General features: G+C 33.2%; 1 long non-coding RNA gene and 1 other non-coding gene across 14 annotated transcripts; both read left to right on the top strand.

The window, feature by feature from the left end:
* Positions 1-1225: 1225 nt before the first annotated feature.
* On the top strand, positions 1226-16211 carry LOC101267659 (uncharacterized). Of its 13 annotated transcripts, XR_011213340.1 has the most exons (20): positions 1226-1328; positions 2334-2546; positions 2639-2717; positions 3355-3621; positions 4152-4271; positions 4370-4615; positions 4727-4776; positions 6663-6743; positions 6998-7051; positions 7953-10534; positions 10710-10797; positions 10939-11049; positions 11253-11444; positions 12028-12105; positions 13286-13389; positions 13464-13544; positions 13935-14021; positions 14112-14204; positions 14377-14536; positions 14663-15005. It is a non-coding gene; the product is annotated as an uncharacterized lncRNA (long non-coding RNA). The 13 variants fall into 13 exon arrangements; XR_011213332.1 differs by lacking the exons at positions 3355-3621; positions 4727-4776; positions 6998-7051 and having other exon boundaries at positions 2639-2722; positions 4370-4596; XR_011213334.1 differs by lacking the exons at positions 3355-3621; positions 4727-4776; positions 6998-7051 and having other exon boundaries at positions 4370-4596.
* Positions 15288-15358, top strand: TRNAG-CCC (transfer RNA glycine (anticodon CCC)). The gene has a single exon. It is a non-coding gene; the product is annotated as a tRNA-Gly (tRNA).
* Positions 16212-18141: the final 1930 nt, after the last annotated feature.

An 18141-nucleotide genomic window follows, 5' to 3' on the forward strand; every position in this document is an offset into this window, starting at 1 on the left:
TCAAATACCATACTAAATATCATAATATCAAAACTATAGTATTAAAAATTTCAGTAACATAACATGCCCACTCCCACCTATGGTACTTCAATATGAAAAGATCACAATTGGGTAAAAGAAAACCCATCTATAATTTAAAGGTCTGTTAGGTCATGCGATATGAAATCGTGATATGAAATTATAAGAAAAAGTTAAAGTTTTATTTTGACATATAATTTAGATTTTTTATATTATATGTTTTCTCATAAATATAAAACTCTCACAAGTTATAAAAGTCAAATTATTAAAATTGTCACAATTCTTTATACAGTTCAAAAAAATAAAAGTTTAGCAAAATCATATAATACATCATCATAAATCTATATATTCGTAGAGAATACAACATTCATTGATTTAAATTTAATCAATTATAAAATAAAAACGAACATAAATTGTAGTGCACTAGTTTTTATTATAATCCTTATATAGCCTCACGTTGAACTTGCATTTCTCGATAATAAGATCGAGAATGCGAATCAACATTGTTAATTTTTTCCATTGGTATAACATTTGATTAAAAATTATTAATTTGGTGAATACAAATGATAATGTAAAGATTGTTTTGAAATAAAAGTAAATTCTATATTAATGAGAATAGTCGCTATATGAGATACAAATAATTTTAAAAGTAACGATTTAGATTATAAATTTTATTTGCATATAAAATAGCAAAATAAATTGCTGACAGATGTAAACGTGAGTTTTTTTTACAAAATACAAACTTACGTACTAATTATTGTATTTGAAAATTTTCAAATCATGATTTAAAATTTTGAAATAAGACTTTTTGAAAAATTTAAAATTTTATCTAACAATATGAAATAATGAGATTAACGTTTTGACATCATATCCAAAGCCCTAGTATGTATAATAATTAGACTTTAGAGGTTTCTTGATATATTAACTGCATCAATTCAAATTGGATGACATTTTTCAAAATCTAAACTAGAAAGTGCAAAATTTAGTTCGAAACCACCGCACAACCTTTTTTTAATTAACTGCGTAAAAGTTTTCCCGAAATAAGTATTTACATCAAGTTATATAGTATTAATTAATTATAATTAAAACATTATATTGAATATAAATATACATTTTTAGTAATATTTTATAATTATAATTTTTCTTTTTAGTATTAATAAAAACGCGTGGCGTTATAGATACGCACCTCAGTGAATCACTTATATATATAACTTTGGCTTTAATTTAGGCGCGGCAAATGGTGCGGCAGAGGAGGGGATTCAGTTTTCCCTTTCTTTAGCATTAGGGTTTTCAATGTTGTTCGTCTTCTTGTAAGAATCTTTTGTTCATTCAATTTTTTATCATCGGTGTTGTTTTGAATCAAGAAAACCGAAATACTTTACGAATTTCGAAGATGATATTAAGAACAATCGTTGTTGGAAAAAGTGAATAATTAGTGTAATGGGGAATATATCTTGGCGATAATTGGTTGATATTGTAAGAACTTTTTATTGATTCAATTGTTGATTTCTTCATTGAAGTTACTTCTAAGTGATTGCAGAATTGAATCAAGAAAACAGGAACACTTCTTGACTATAATTTTTTTTATTGTTAATTCAATCCTTGATTATCAGTTAACTTTCCAACCTTAAATGTTCTTATTAATTCAATTCTTGATTGAAGTTAGAAAATTATAAAGTTATATAGTTCTTGTTAATCCAATTCTTGATTGAAGCTAGAGAATTATAAGATTATCAGTACACTTTCCAACCTTAATGTGGTTCTTGGTATTTCAATTCTTGATTGAAAGTTACAGAATTATAAGATTATGAGTAAAATTTTCATCCTTAAAATTGTTCAATTATAAGATTATATTGTTCTTGTTAATTCAATTCTTGACTGACGTAATAGAATTATTAGATTATCACTACACTTTCCAACCTTCAATGTTTTCTTGTTGATTCAAGTCTTGATTGAAGTTGGGGAATTATTAGATTATTAGTGTTGTTACAAGTGATTGCAACATTCAATCAGGAAAACTGAGATACTTTGACCTTAAAACTATTCTTGTTTTTACAATTCTTGATTGAAGTAAGAGAATTATAACTTATAAGATTATCACTGTTGTTTTCAAGTGATTGCAGCATTGAATCAGGAAAACTGAAACACTTTCTGAGCTTAAACTTTTCTTTTGTTAATTCAATTCTTGATTGAAGTTAGAGATTTAGGTTATCAGTGTTATTTTCAAGTGATTGCAGCATTGAATCAGGAAAACTGAAACACTTCCCTTACCTTAAAAAATAGCTTTGTGTAAAATGTGTTTTTTGATGTCACAGAGTTATGTTCCTGTTGGCAAATCTTCGGGTTTTCAGATTTTGGCATTGCTGACTGGGATGGTTGTCATTGTTATATCACCGTTGATTAGCTTGATGCATGATCAGATGGCTTTTCTGCTTCCTTCCTTTGATCTGGCATAACTGATAGTGTTGAACAAAAAGCAATGGCAGGCATGTATAGCATCATTTATGTATGCCCTGAACAATTCTAAGGTATTGAGCAATTTTTAAATTGTACTTCAAGGATAGTATTGGCTGGTGTTTGACAGATGAGTTTTCTGTTTTTCTTGTTTCTTTCTTTTCAGCCTCATAAAACCCTTCCAAAACTTGCAGAAAGTCTTAGAATTGCTCTATTTGCAGTTGATGAAGTTCATTTGTTTCTAAGTAAGGTCATGATTTTCAATAAGATTACAGGTTTATATTCTTTTATTTTGTTTGATAAATCAGACTAATGCTATTATTTGGAATTGTTAAAAAAGTTTCAGCACTGAGTAAGTATTTATTTCTAGTTATTTCTCTTATTCAATTATAGGGACTAATTTACCAGTTTAACGTAAATATGACTCTTAATACATAATGCTTATTAACTGATGAGAAAATATCATGCATATGACTAGATGTAAGTATTTATTTTCTAGTTATTTTTCTTATTCAGTTACAGGGACTAATTTACCAGTTTAACACAAATATGACTTAATACATCATGCTTATTACTGATGAGAAAATACCATGCATATGACTAGACAAACTCCTCGGATATATCTCTTATCAACTCTGTTCTAGCCAAGCAAAAGCTGCGGGAAAATATTGACACAGATTTTCCATTTATTATAGGCGATTATGTTTTGAGAGAGAAATTTGGAATGGATACCATGAACTTTAGTTTTATTTTTGCTACAGTATTAGTGTTTGAACCTCTTAAGGTACAGTCTTCATACCTGTACATATGCTGATAGAAATAATAGTAAATCACTTCATTTCTGCTGCTTGCATGTGGAGCACTGATTAGAACTTATTCCAGAAAAGGGAAGTCTTCCTTGAAAATCCTTTCTGGTGGAGAACTCTGAAAGTTCTGATAATGCTTCTAATGGTTGCATGGATGAACATAATGGGATCAATGAGGTTATTTAGACGACATTGAGTGGAATGCTGTTTCTGAGTGATAATGAAGTATCTTCTCCTGGGAGATATTGGAGATATGGTTTACATTCATTGAAGGGTAGACAGTTGTCTGTTGAATATCTGGAAAATGAGTGTGATGTTGTGCAACATGTGGATGATTTGAATGGTAAAACTCTTCTTTGGGTGAAAAGATCGGTTTATACAGTACAAATCTAATTTAAGAGAATTTGATTGACCCCATCTTCCATGATAAAAAGATTACCCAACCAATAACTCGATCTGTTACCAAAGTCTGAAAGCCACTGCGGTGACATTAAAAATTATTGTGTAAACATAGAGAATTTTGAATTTTTTAACAGTAGTTACCTTAATGTAGATTGAAACAATTTCTTTTGTTTTGTCGTAGCTGCAGCAGTACTTTCATCTACATTCTAAAGTGTTTGAGTTTCAATTTACTCATTTGAAACAACCACTGGACAATCTATCGTCATATCGGTGCAAGATTGTTTAGTATGAGATTTTAAGAGGAACCTTTGCTTGAGATACTATGGCTTATTCCTGGCAATTGATAGAAGAACCTTTCATCTTCTTACCCTATGACAGAACTCTTAATGCATGATCAGAAGACCACAGAAGATAAAAGTATCTCATCCTACTCTTTCTTGCATTCTCAAACTTGACTTTTTTATGTGACAGGTCTCTTCATTTCTTAAAACCAAATCGGGGAAATGCTTTTTGTGGATTTTCCTTAGCCTCTAGCAATGTTGCAGATTAAGTAAAGATTTCATCTTCTCGTCCCAGGGCACTTTTTAAAATGTATATTTATTATTTTTTAAATTGTAAGCTTGGTCATTTACTCCTATATTTACTTTATGAATTCAAGTAGATTGTACTGATATTAATAATTGGTGCAGTTTCTTGTGGTGAATTTTGTGGAAAACTACCTCCGAAAGGTTGTACTGGTTTATGTTGCACAAAACTTCTGATCTGGCCTATGATCCAGAAGAAAGAGCAAAGTTTTGACACGAACCGTTGGAGGATGGACCAACAATAATCTATGCCCCATTTAGGAAAGAAACATTAAGTGTATGAAAATCTCTTGTCTAAACCTGGGGTCATGGCTGCTGCTTACAATGCTAAGGTAATTTATATCCAATCAGGTAAAGTAATTATATTGCTGTCCCTCTGATTTTATTGATGTTGAGTTTATTTCGCCACCAAAATTTAATTGTTTGAAACTTCAGATAATTTTGCATTGTCGCATGATGTAGGAGCATGTCTGTAGGATGCAAAATACCATAGTTGTGAAAGTGGACTAAAGGTGATCATAAACAGCATGCTGTTCAATTGGTTTTCTTTCATGTAATTAGGTATATTATGTCACTGTTATATTATGTGGTAGAGGTCTGCTAGATTAGAGTCAAGGTCTAAAAAATTTCGCAGCCCAAGTCTTTGCACATATTGTCCGCTTTTGCTCAACAGACCTTACAAATTGGTCTCTTAGGCTACACCACCATTGAATCCAAAAATGTGCCTACCATCCAAACTTGTGCTATGTCTTATCTAACACTTCACTCTTTTCTTCCTTTTTCATGTGATATCTCCCTTACTGTCATATGTACCCTTATTCGAAGGCTTGCCAATCCTTTTCTTTGACTTGTCTTCATTAACTCGCCCTCTATTATGAGTGTCACGTGAGGGTGCTTCCTTACAACTTAGCGTCCTTGCTAAGATTTGCCCCATCATCATATTTTGGGAACTTGCCTCTGATGTCATTTGTTGGTAAAACATAAGCCCGTGGCATCTATTGTGCGCTTCGGCTTAACAGAATCCACGGGTTTGTCTCTTAGACAACACTATCAAGCCCAAAAGCGCACATACCATGTGAGCTTGTGCTATGTATATAAAGCACTTCTCATTTTTCAAACTTTTAGACGTGAAATTTGCCTATGGTGTCATATGTAACCCTTTTTCAGCAGCTTGGCAACATAGAAGCCCTCCAACTCTTTCTCTTTGACCCTCCCACATTAGTCCACCCTCCTTCCTGGGCATTAAGTTGCTTATACTCTTCCTTGTCAATTGAGCAGTAAGCTTTGTCCTTTATCTTTTCAGTTGTCAAAACATATCTGAGGCAGGTGCATAAGGAATTTCATGAGAATAATCTGCCGGTAAAACTAGGTGACGTGTTAGATGAAGTAACATTAACAAACATTTTGAATTGTATTTCACATGTTATTGCATATACATAGGTCTTTGATCCTTTGCATTAAATATTCAATATTTTAGAGTGATATGTGCATATTCCCTTATGTTCACGAAGAGGAAATTAATTGTGGAACTTAACGTCCTCATTTTTTGTGCAAATCTAGTTGGATCAATCTCTATTTCGTCAGCACATATGCTTTATTGGTTATTTTTCTGAACTTGGTACAGTTGGGAATTCATATGCCGAACCCTTCTAGTTTGGCATTGAGGCATATGATTTGTAGTATTTGTTTTTGTTGATTGAATTTGTTTTGATGTTGTCCAATCTCTGTACTGTCTGATACAATAAATAGATGATTCTAATATAAGAGGGTTTGTACATTGAGAATATATTGTGGTATCCGGATCTAGCTTTGACTCTAATTATTTAATTCCTGCTCAGTTCTTATGAAAGTGAACTTAAAAAAATAATTTCTTAGTGAACTTCACTTCTAAAAAATATTACATTGATTTCTGAATTGCCTTTTACTTCGTCATCAAATGTTATTAATAAGATGGCACAAAGAAGTCTGCAACATGGAGTGGTGGTTCTTTAGTCCTGTTTCACGAATCATGGATGTTTATCATATCCAGATACTGTTTTCCATGTCAGGGAAATATCATTTCCTTGTTCTGTTTTGTTCTGATTGGACTGTCTTAAGTAAGTCATAATGATCTGAAAATATTTCCTGTTGTATGTTTCTTTTCAACATATGCTATCATATTTTTTAACAGTTGTTGATAGTTGGTATAATTTTTCTGCTGAATTTTTTACGAAGGCCAGTGATTTTCAAGCATGCTGCATGCCTGTATCCACTTTAACTCTTTGATAAAAATAGTATCTTCAAGATATCTTGAAACAGATGGGCAATTTTCTTGAGCTTAAAATTGTTTACTTACATTTAGGTTTTACGCTTGTTTGTTAGTTAACTGAGGCTATGCATTGTACTTTCTGGTAATCAGGCCATTGTCGCAACAATTGCCTTTGGGATGCGCATTGACAAGCTGAATGTGTGAAGGATCATTAACTATGGTTGGCCCCAGGTGCAATTACCTAGCTAGATATCCTTTACATATTTTATACAACTACGTCTGTATGCTCATGTAAACGAACTCCAAAAAAATCTTGAGCACCTTCTTATTTTGTCTTGCTTCTATAGTAATATGATTGTACATATGTTCATATGTGCAGTTAAGAAGCACTGTGTTTAAGGACTTGTTTGAACTATTTTCTTTTAGTTGTCTTTCTGTTACTATTTCAGTTATGCTTCGTGGTCAAGCTATTGTAACCTTTACAGAGTCTGGAGGCTTATTATCAAGAGGCTGGTCGGGAGGAAAAGTAGCAGAGTGTGGTCAGTTAATTTGAGTCTTTTTTAATCTGTGGTTTATTTGTCATAACCTTTAGAAGAATCATTCTACTTCAAAGAGAATAAAATGGTGTACACTGGTTCACATTTTTAGTAATGTTTGGAATTGTGAGATGAGCAATTTCCCGATGGTGCATGACATCCGTTTCTTGGATAAAAATAATCTATAATGGGCCTTTATGCAGTGCTGTTTTTAGTAAAATTGGAAGTTCTATATTAGAATTCAAAAGCTAAGGACATAATTTCTATGAATACTTAAATAGTGAATTTGTAGACATGGAAAAAGGTTAATAACCTCTTAATCTAATCTAATTTGGATTCAAATTTGATGTCCAGAGAAATTTTGGCATGATTACATTTCATTGTTTCACCTTTTCTAGTCTGTTTGACATTTTTTATGTAGTAGTAGTTGACTTTAAAAACTTACGAGCTAATCCTTGAATCATATAAAGAAAATGCTAAACATCGTAAGGTCAAAATGGTTCTCATTATAGAAAGTTAAATGAATTTACAAAGTGTCTTCTTGAAGGTACTTAGTTTAGAAAGAAAAGTAAACATAATAATGATACAAGTAAAAATTAAGGAAGAAGTTGATGATAGGATTTTAGTGCACTTACGAGGAAAATAGATATGGTGAAAGGAAATCTGACATTGTCAAAGTATCACTATATGAATAGCTTTGTTGATAAGGAACCTCATGGCTTCTCATTGGTTTAGCAGAGTTTATCCTGCAGTGCAAAAATTTTGGTTTTGATACACTTGCACCAAATGCTCTTTTATTCAACTTAAATTATCCAGAAGAGTCATGTTTATCTATAGATCTGAGAAATCAGCTTCCAAGAGGCACTACATGTATTTTTGAGCTGTTTGATTTTTTGTGCAACAGTTCTGTATGCAAACTTGTCGAGATCACCTACGCTTCTACCAAGTGAATGAAGTGAGGAGCAGATAAAGCAAGCCTAACATGGTCCATGCTCTGAAAGCAAATCCTAAGTCCCATATCCAGGAGATTGAAGGGTCCTTGATTTTTTTCTCTCATCACCCTGAAAGCCTGCACATGTTCACTTTCCTCTTCGACGATATTGGTCCCACAAGATTACATGCATATGGACGGGTCTGGTGTCCACACGTTCACATTGATTAACAGGGCTGGGAAATCAAGTTATGTGAAGTTCCACTGGAAGCCCACATGTGATGTCAAGTCCTTGTTGGAAGAAGAGGCAATCCGAGTTGGAGGAGCAAATCTCAGCCACACTACTCAGGACCTCTATGACACTATTGTAGCTGGAAATTATCCTGAATGGAAGCTCTTCATAGTTCATTCAGACTATGGATCCAGATCATGAAGACAGCTTTGACTTTGTTCCACTCCTGGTAGTACTTCTCTTATGATGTCAATATAGCGTTGAGGTGACTTGTCTTTTCAACCTTCTCTGACTGTTCTATGTTGCCTTTTTTCTTCTTTCCTCGTCTTGGGGTACCATTAGAAGTTAACTAACAGCCTACCTGTTTATTTCAATTTAGAACTACTTCTTAGGATAAAAATTATCATTATACCTATTAAATTGTGTTTTAGCATTTTAGAGGATCCGTTTTTCCTTTTTACCCATTGACTTAGTACGGAAAGTATTTGGTTTAGTGGAGGAGATGGTATCTCGAGCTTACAAGCAGTAGCATTTACACAAAATTTAAGCCCTCAAAGTCTTCATCCTGGTGGCTGCCACTTCAGTTTATTCGATGATTTGAGATGCAATTCCACTAAAATTGAGTATCTTCTATTGGGTATATTGCTTTTGAATGCTGAATGAGTTGTTGAACACTAACTGTCACTTGAATGTCCTATCTTGAGATCCAATATGTTATCTCTTCATCAATGCATGAATGATGAAGTTTAGCGATGAGGAGATATGACAGTGCAGATCCAGTGAAGGATCCTGTACTGCGCGAGGAGGGAATCCAAATTTTCTTTCCCTTTCTTTTAAAGCCAGGTTTTTTACTGTTGTTGTCTCCATAGAAAAGTAATCAACAGCATCTACAACGTTGTTGGAAAAGGTCTGTTGTATGAATCTTTTGTTTATTCAATTCTTGATTGTTCACTAGTTTTCAATTTGTTGTGATTGTATTTACATAACAAGAGAAATGGTATGAAGTACAGCTGTTGGTGGAAAAAGTAAACAGTTAGTGTAATTGGGAATATCATTTGGCAATAATTGGGAAATTATTTTAATAAAAGGTATGTTGTGAGAACTTCTTGTTAATTCAATTCTTGATTGGAGTTAGAGAATTGTTAGATTATCAGTGTTAATTTTTAAGTGATTGCAGCATCAAATCAAGAGCAGTGGAACACTTTCTGTTCTTAAAATTGTTCTTGTTAGTCAATTCTTGATTGAAGTAAGAATATTATTAGATTATCAGTGTTTTTTTCAAGTGATTGCAGCATTGGATCAAGAAAACTGAAACACTTTCTGACCTTAAAATTGTTCTTGCTAATTCAATTCTTGATTGAAGTAGGAGAATTATAAGATTAACAGTACACTTTCCAGCGTTAAATTTTTTCTTGTTAATTCAATTTCTTGATGAGAATTATCAGATTACCAGTACAATTTCCTACCTTGAAATTTATTGTTAATTTCATCCTGGATTGAAATTGGAGAACTATTAGATTATCAGTACACTTACCTACCTTGAAATTTTGTTGTTAATTCAATCTTGATGGTGCGATTGATTATCTACTCGATGTTTCTCAAAGAAACACTGCGAGTGCATCCACTAGTTTTGCATGTTTCAGCCGCCGTGCTGGTATGCTAGGAAAAAGAGGCTCCTCTTCTTCATCTTGTTCTGCAGGCAACATACGGAAATCAAGCATAAACGTATGCATTCAATCAGCAATTAGACCTAAATGAAGCAAGACAATGAATAAGTTGAATATGTCTCATCAGAAATCTTGCAAAGAGATACTGGAGGTCGAAATGTGCATTCTCCTCTAGAGGATTTTGATCTCCACGTTGCAATTGGAAAAGCTGTATCATCATCTTATTGCAAAGATGAAGATATTGGACCAGATTGGCAAAACAAGGTCAATAATTTGTTGCAGAAACACTATGGACTTTCATTGTTGAAGGAGTTTCAGAAGGAAGATCTAGAAAGCTTGGTTGTCTCACCGAGACTGTCTTTTTCTTGCAGCAACAGGATCAGATACTACCCCTCACACTTTTCTTTCTCCTCCATTATCTCCCTTCCTGTAAAATATGATTTTTGATTTCTGCAGGGAAATCTTTGTGTTTTCGGATTTCGGAATTGCTGACTGGGAAGGTTGTATTGAAATATTGGACCAGATTGGCAAAAGAAGGTCAAGAATTTGTTGCAGAAACACTTTGGACTTTCATTGTTGAAGGATTTTTCAGAAGGAAGCTCTAGAAGGTTGATTGTCTCACCAAGACTGTCTTGTTCTTGCAGCAACAGGATCAGGTACTAGCCCCTGACACTTTTTCTTTCTTCACTATTCTCTCCCTTCCTGTTAATATGATTTTCGATGTCTCGGAGTTATGTTTCTTTAGGGAAATCTGTGTTTTCAAATTCCGGCATTGCTGACTGGGAAGTTTGCCATTGTTATATCACCTCTGATTAGCTTGATGCATGACAGTGTTTGAAGTTAGCAAAACATGGTGTTTCTGCTTGCTTCCTTGGATCTTGTCAAACTGATCGAAGTGTTGAACGAAAAGCAATTGCAGGCATGTATAGCATCATTTATGTATGCCCTGAGACAATTCTAAGGAATTGAGCATGTTAATCTTTTGAATTGTACTTCAAGGATAGTATTGGCTGTTGTTTGACAGATGAGTTTCCTGGGTTTTTTTTCCCTTTTCTTTCAGACTCATAAAACTCCTCCAAAGCCTTGCAGAAAGTCATGGGATTGCTCTAGTTGCAATCGATGAAGTTCATTGTGTTTCTAAGCAGGGACATGATTTTCTACCAGATTACAGGTTTATATTCTTCTATTTGTTTTATAAATTAGACCAATGCTATTTTTGGAAATTGATCAATAAATTTGAGCCCTGAGTATGTCCTTTGATATAGATAAATCCTATAGTCTCTTTTCCTAGAGTGCAAATAAATAAGAAGGAACTTGTTATCCTTCCATACAGTTTACATACCATAAGGACCAAGCCAACTACAATCTTTGCAGGTGGTACTTCACATTGGGTGTGCGGTGGGGTGGGCTGACCTTCCGAATTCTGGTTCTATGTTTGTTTAGGCACTTGATCAGTTGAAGCTCAAGGAGCCTCTGCTGTTTTTGTTACTACTGATCATGGCACTGATTGCTACTGCCACTACTCGTGTTTGATAAGACATTCTGCAGTCATTGCACATGTCAAAGGTGACACAAATTGTTCTTACTTCGTTTTTCCTGCCAAATCTAAGATTTTTTAGTTAATTAATCTACACCTTGCTACGGTAATTTTTTTGTTTTGGTATTCCTTGTATGTTCTGCATTTGTAGTTGCTGCACCATTTCATTCTTCGCTTTGTTTATCTTATTTATTTCCTTATTTTGTTTGTTGTGTGAGTATTTTGGGGGGGGGGGTCATACTTCGCTTTGTTTCTCTTTTTTTTCTCCTTATTTTGTTTATTTGTTGTGTGTGTGTGTGTATTTTGGGGGGGGGGGGGCATACTTATTTATTGTTAATCATCCATTTATATACATACTCAAGAACTAAATTACTACTTTCTTTTACTAGTTTTGGTATTTAAACTAGATCCTTAATCTTTGTGTCACTTTATGTCTGCAGCATAATACCATGACAGAACTATACTGCATATTAATAAAGTTACCATTGAGTGTTTTTAGTTTTATTTTTTTCATAAGTATTAGTGTTTGAACCTTCTAGAGGTACAGTCTTCATTCTCTGGACATATGCTAATAGAAATAATAGTAAATCACTTCATTTCTGCTCCTTGCAGGTGAAGCACTCTAAAACATATCTTTAGCATTCTACAAAGTGGATTTTCATGAATGGATAAATACTTACTTTGGAAAAGGTAAGTCTTTCTCAAAAAATAAGTTAATGTCTACAAATCTGGAATAGAACTCTGAAAACTCTAATAATGCTTCCAATGGTTTCATGGATGAATGTAATGGGAGCACTGAGGTTAATGTAGAAGACGTTGAGGGGGATGCTGTTTCTGACAGTAACAATGAAGTATCTTCTCCTGGGAGATATGGTTTATATTCATTGAAGGATGGACAATTGTCTCAAAAGAGAGATGGTTTAGATTCATTGAAAGAATGACAATTGTCTGTTGAGCATCCGGAAGATGAGTGATGTTGTGCAATACGTTGATGATTTGGATGGTAGAACTCTTCTTTGGGTGAAAAGATCTGTTTATACAGTATAAATCCAATTTAAGAGAAAATTTGATTGACCCCATCTTCCATGACACTAAAGATTACACAACCATTAACTCGATTTGTTACCAAAGTCCGAAAGCCACTTCAGAGACCTTGAAAATTATTGTGTAAGCATAGGAAATGTTAAAAAATTTAATGTTGGTTACCTTAGTGTGGATTGAAACAATTCCTTTCGTTTGTCGTAGCTGCAGCAGTACTTTCATCTACAATGTGAAGTATTTAAGTTTCAATTTACTCACCTGCAACAACACTGGACAATCTATCGTCACATCGGCGTAAGATTGTTTAGTATGAGATTTCGAGAGGATATAAGCTTGAGATAGATAAGCCCCTGGCAATAGATGGAAGAGAAAACCTTGCTTCATCTTATCCTATGACACAACTCTCCTAGTACATGATCAAAAGACCACATAAGATAACTCTTAATACAAAGTGTCTTCTTGAAGGTACTTAGTTTAGAAAGAAAAGTAAAGATAATAATGACACAGGTAACAATTAAGGAAGTAGTTGATGATAGAATTTTAGTACACTTACTAGGAGATTACATTCGGTGAAGGAAATCTGACATTGTCATAATATTACTATATGAATAGCTTTAGTGATAAGCAACCTCATGCCTTCTCCTGGATTTAGCAGAGTTTATCCTGCAGTTCATAAAGTTTGGTTTTGATACACTTGCACCAAATGCTCTGTTATTCAACTTAATTTATCCGGAAGAGTCATGTTTATCTATAGATCTGAGACATCGGCTTCCAAGAGGAGGGAGGCACTACATGTATCTTTATGCTGTTTGATTTTTTTGTGAAACAGTTCTGTATGCAAACTTGTCAAGAACACCCTACGCTTCTACCAAGTCAAAGAAGTGAGGAGCAAACAAAACAAGCATATAAGATGTTATCCGATTGCTTTATGTTGTAAGATAATTATTAATTGAACGACTTCAATTAGTACTTTGGTTTCCATCTTATGTGTTGGTTATGTTCAACAGATATGGAATGAACACTTCTTGCTATAGAGCCAAGACACCTGTGGAGTACTTTGGCGAGCATTTTTTTTGGAGATATGTCTCGTATATGTCAATACACACTGGCTATTATTGTGTTTCTCTTTTGTTTCTTACAAGCTGCTTCATGTCAAGGATGTGTGCTTGTGCTTCTCTGTTATTCCTCTTAAGTTGTTCTCTAAATTGAGGTTTCGGGTACTCATTTTATCACAGGACATGCCACATAAAAGAGAGATTCATTTGTAGCAGTTTGAAGTAAAAAATTTCTCCCTATGCATGTAAAGATGTGCCTAATGCATCCCATTGCTAATATCTTTTTTAATTCATGCGTACTGATGCTTGTCTTATTCTTGTGTAAATTTTTGCTCAAGAAAATACTTGTTTATGACAGGTTTTCTTACTTGCAATGAGTTCAGTTTCTTAGTTTATGTCATTTACCTTGCACATAATGCACAGTGTGGTATATGCATCAAAGGCCCACCTGAAAGACAGAATTTGAAGACTGAGGCGATGATCATCTTGCAAGTTGTTGTTACTCATTGTGTGAGTGCCATCTCAGATTTGCTTGCCCTCCTTCGTACTTTGTCATCTCATTTTGGCATTGCTGGTCATTATAAATCCTTTCTGGCTCAGACGAATTTTGCAGACATCTGTTATGGTGGTTATGAAGGGAGAGTTGGCGAGAGGCCAAACATCAAGGCTTTAGTCAGCAGAATAAGGGAACAGGTACTTATTCTGTTCAAGCCCTCTCTCTACCTCTATCCCTTGCTCTTTGCTAGTTTGATGTGCATGCCCCATTGAAAATTCACCGCGTAGGCCTTTTGTAAAGCATGTCTACCTAGTGATATGACAGAACCTACAAATCTTCCTTCAATTTGAATGAGCTTCCTGTTACCAGCTTCTGGGATCTTTCATGCCCTGCCAATAGAGCTCCCCGGAGATATATCATGTTTGTAATTTGGATTGCTCTCGAAGAGACTTCTTCAAAATCTTTTTCAACATCAATCATATGCTGGGATGCTTATAATAATCTGCAATTCCCGTCTTATGGAGTAAAGGTACAACGTCATACTGAAAATAGGCTCAACTTGTCGAGCAGCTGTCCTCCTGCTACATGTTACTCTACACTTACCAAGGCCGTGTTTTATTTTGCTCATCTCTGAAGTGCCAATTTTCTTTTTCAGAGAACTATTCAATCACCTGTGCATTTATTCCAGTATACCACTTTTAATTTAAGAAGTAGGTCAAGGGTTGTGGGACAAAGCAAAAAGACAATAGATGATTTTATTGGGACAGGGACTGCCTTATGATAAGATTGTCTCCCAGGAAAACTGCAGTAGTTTGAAGCTATCACTAAGAATAAGACATTTAATTACCCTTTTGATTGTTTTACTTTTATCCGTCTGGTTCCTCCTGCTTGATGGAGAATGTGGAAAGATAGAACTAGTCAGACGTGTCAAAGTTTTATTGTTAAAACAGCTGTTGTTACCTTGGAACTATGGTTACATGACAATATTAAATGATGCATCTTTTTCTTCTGGGAGAGGAGGGAGGGAGGGGGGGGGTCTAGTGGGTGGTAAAGGTTTTCATTTGGTGCCTAATTTTCCACTTTCTTTATGTTGTGTTACCTTTTGAAATAAATGTTGAACTTGGAATATGTTTGTATGTTGTTATTTTCAATGATACTGACGACCGTATGCAGACAAGTCTTCATAATACGGTTACTCCTCCTCCCCTCCCCCCCCCAAAAAAAAAAAAAAAAACCCAACCCTCAATTAGTTAGTTTTGGTGGTACCATAATGACAATAAGCGCATCTGGTGTAGTGGTATCATAGTACCCTCCCACGGTACTGACCGGGGTTCGATTCCCCGGATGCGCACTCACTTCATTTTTTACTACAATTCTTTAGCATTATTCCTTTCTGGAATATAATTCACTTCAAGCAAGGGATGTGAAGTTATGCCCCTATTGATGCAAAGCAAAGAATCAATTCCCCTTTCTATTGTTTTATACTTTAACAACAACAAGTCATCTACTTTAGATGAGTTCTCAACAGAGCCTCAATGTATTTTAACAACATTGCCTTTGCAATTATAGGCTTTACATCATCATTCTTGCTATACTTGCCAACCTTGAGGAGAAGGCAAAAGAAGGAATTAGCAGCAGAGAAATTAAGGATAATAACAGAAGCATTAGAACAAGCAGAGGATAGAGTGTTAAGGTATGAAGAAAGACACAGCAAGATACTTAACCAAATATGTTCACATTACATTGTAAGTCAAGAAATGGTAGAAGCACTTTCTGGTGCTCGAGAAGCGATGAATGAAGCATTAGAATTTGCAATTACGCTCAGAAATATGCAGTTAGAAGTTATCATATTGTACCCTGATGATTATGATAGTGCTTCAAGGCCTGTTTGGTTAATTGGAAAATCAAGAAGACAAAGGAACAATAATAATTAGCATAGATCAACATACATGTTCTTCATTATTTCTTGATCACTCAATGGATACTATTTCCTTTCATCTTTAACCAAAAAATTTGCAATATTCCTCTTTGCATTGAAATCTTTGTATATTTGGCAATAGCAGGCATTTTGTCTAATATGTGATTATCATCATGCTAGTAGGGTGTTTACAATATCAACATCAACAAGAATAATAATTACTTTACTACGTTCCAGTTTCCAACAAGTTGAATTGGTTATATGAATACACACTTCTTCATTTAAATTTGAATTTATATCATTATCAAGCGGTATTAATCATAGCAAAATAAGTTGAAAATTTTGGAGGGGATAGTAATATACTTAATGAAGAAAAAATAGATAAATATGTACCTTTCTCTAAGTTAGCGAAATTATCCTTAATTGAGAGGAAAAATAAAAATTTGTATTGTTTAAAGAAAAATTTTATGGGTTATTTTTGTGCATAAATGTAAAACAAGTTTTAAATAATATTGTTTGCATCCTCAACACCAAAATAGTCCGCTGTAGCACTGGCAATTCTATCTTGTTGAAGAATCCGGGTTCAAATCCTGGCAGCGGAAATATTTTTTAATACATATTTTGTAAGGTTATTTTTTAAATCTTAATTATTAAGTTGTATTTTTTAAAAATATCGTAATTAGTTAATTAATAAATATATTTCTATTGTGATTATAGAATATGGATATAACATAAATATATCCGACTTGTTTCACGCGATTAAAAAGATTAAGATATTAATAATTTTATCAAATATAATATAGATAAAAGAGGTGTGCAATATATACACATTACACATATAATTGATTTCATTGAAGAAAACTTTTGATTTATAGTTTGTAGTAGATTCTAACAAAAGTCATACGTTATAATTTTGAACTAAAATAAATTATAAATTTACGACAATTAGATGTTCATATAAAATAAATAGAAATTACAGTGAACATATAATATAATATAATGTAGTGTAACATTATTCTTATGACCTTAACTACAATTAGATATTCATATAAAATAAATAGAAATTACAGTGAACATATAATATAATATAATATAATATAACATTATTCTTATGACCTTAACCACTAAGAAAAATAGAAGAAGAAACAATACGAAATGAGTGCAAGTTTCTATGAGTTTTTATCCATATTCATTCAGACAAGTCGATCATCATTCAATAGTCTTCATTTTATTCTTTAAGTCAAATTAAGACATAAATATAATAACTTAAGAGACTAATTTAATAATTTCTATAAAGTCTTGTAATATCGATATTTATAAGACTAAAATACAGATAATGTCATGAGTATCGTAAAATTATTTTAGAGGTTATAACAACAAAAGATTATGCGAGTAATAAAAATATTGATCATTGGGTTATACATTAAATAATGTGAATGAATTGTCAATGACATGTTTATTATTTTACAATAATAGAAAAGTAGGAGAATTTATCAAAAATTATGAAAAAAGAATTATAGTGCCAAAAGAAGTTATAAATTAAGTTTTTTAATTGGCAAAAATTATAAATTCATATATAATACAAAATAAAGAAAGAATATATGGAAATACACTATCGAAGGTGACGACAATTCAACTGTTATATAGAATACATCATTGTGATTCACGTAAATCTGCATGCGTGGCTGGTTCAGTCGGACGAGCCAATACATGAAATTTGATACCCTATATTTAGAAAATACTAAAATATGAAATTGTACTTTATTTTACATTAATAACTTCATGGTAATCAGATTCTATACATATATACAAGCCAACACAATGAGATAGAAGATGCACTGATTCACATACAAGATAACATAGTCAAATAATAATAATATTTCTTGGTATATATTCAGCATATCCTTTGTTGTTCGACTTACTGTACATTATAATAATACTGCTTATAAGTTATAACGTACACAAAAAGCCATTGAATAGCATGCTAGACAACAATCACATGTACAAATACCTTAATATTCTTGTTCGACTTACTGTGTACATTATCATGATATTTCTTACAAGATACAACAATAAAAATTGCATGCAAGTTGAATACATTACAAGTTGTAATGTTACAAAGTATTATTTTATATTTTTTTATGGGACACTATTAATTATATAATATTTTCTAAAATTAACAGATACATGTACATTTTTACATAAATATGTATATC

Source organism: Solanum lycopersicum, chromosome 1 (genome assembly GCF_036512215.1).
Source record: "Solanum lycopersicum chromosome 1, SLM_r2.1".
Taxonomy (NCBI): domain Eukaryota; kingdom Viridiplantae; phylum Streptophyta; class Magnoliopsida; order Solanales; family Solanaceae; genus Solanum; species Solanum lycopersicum.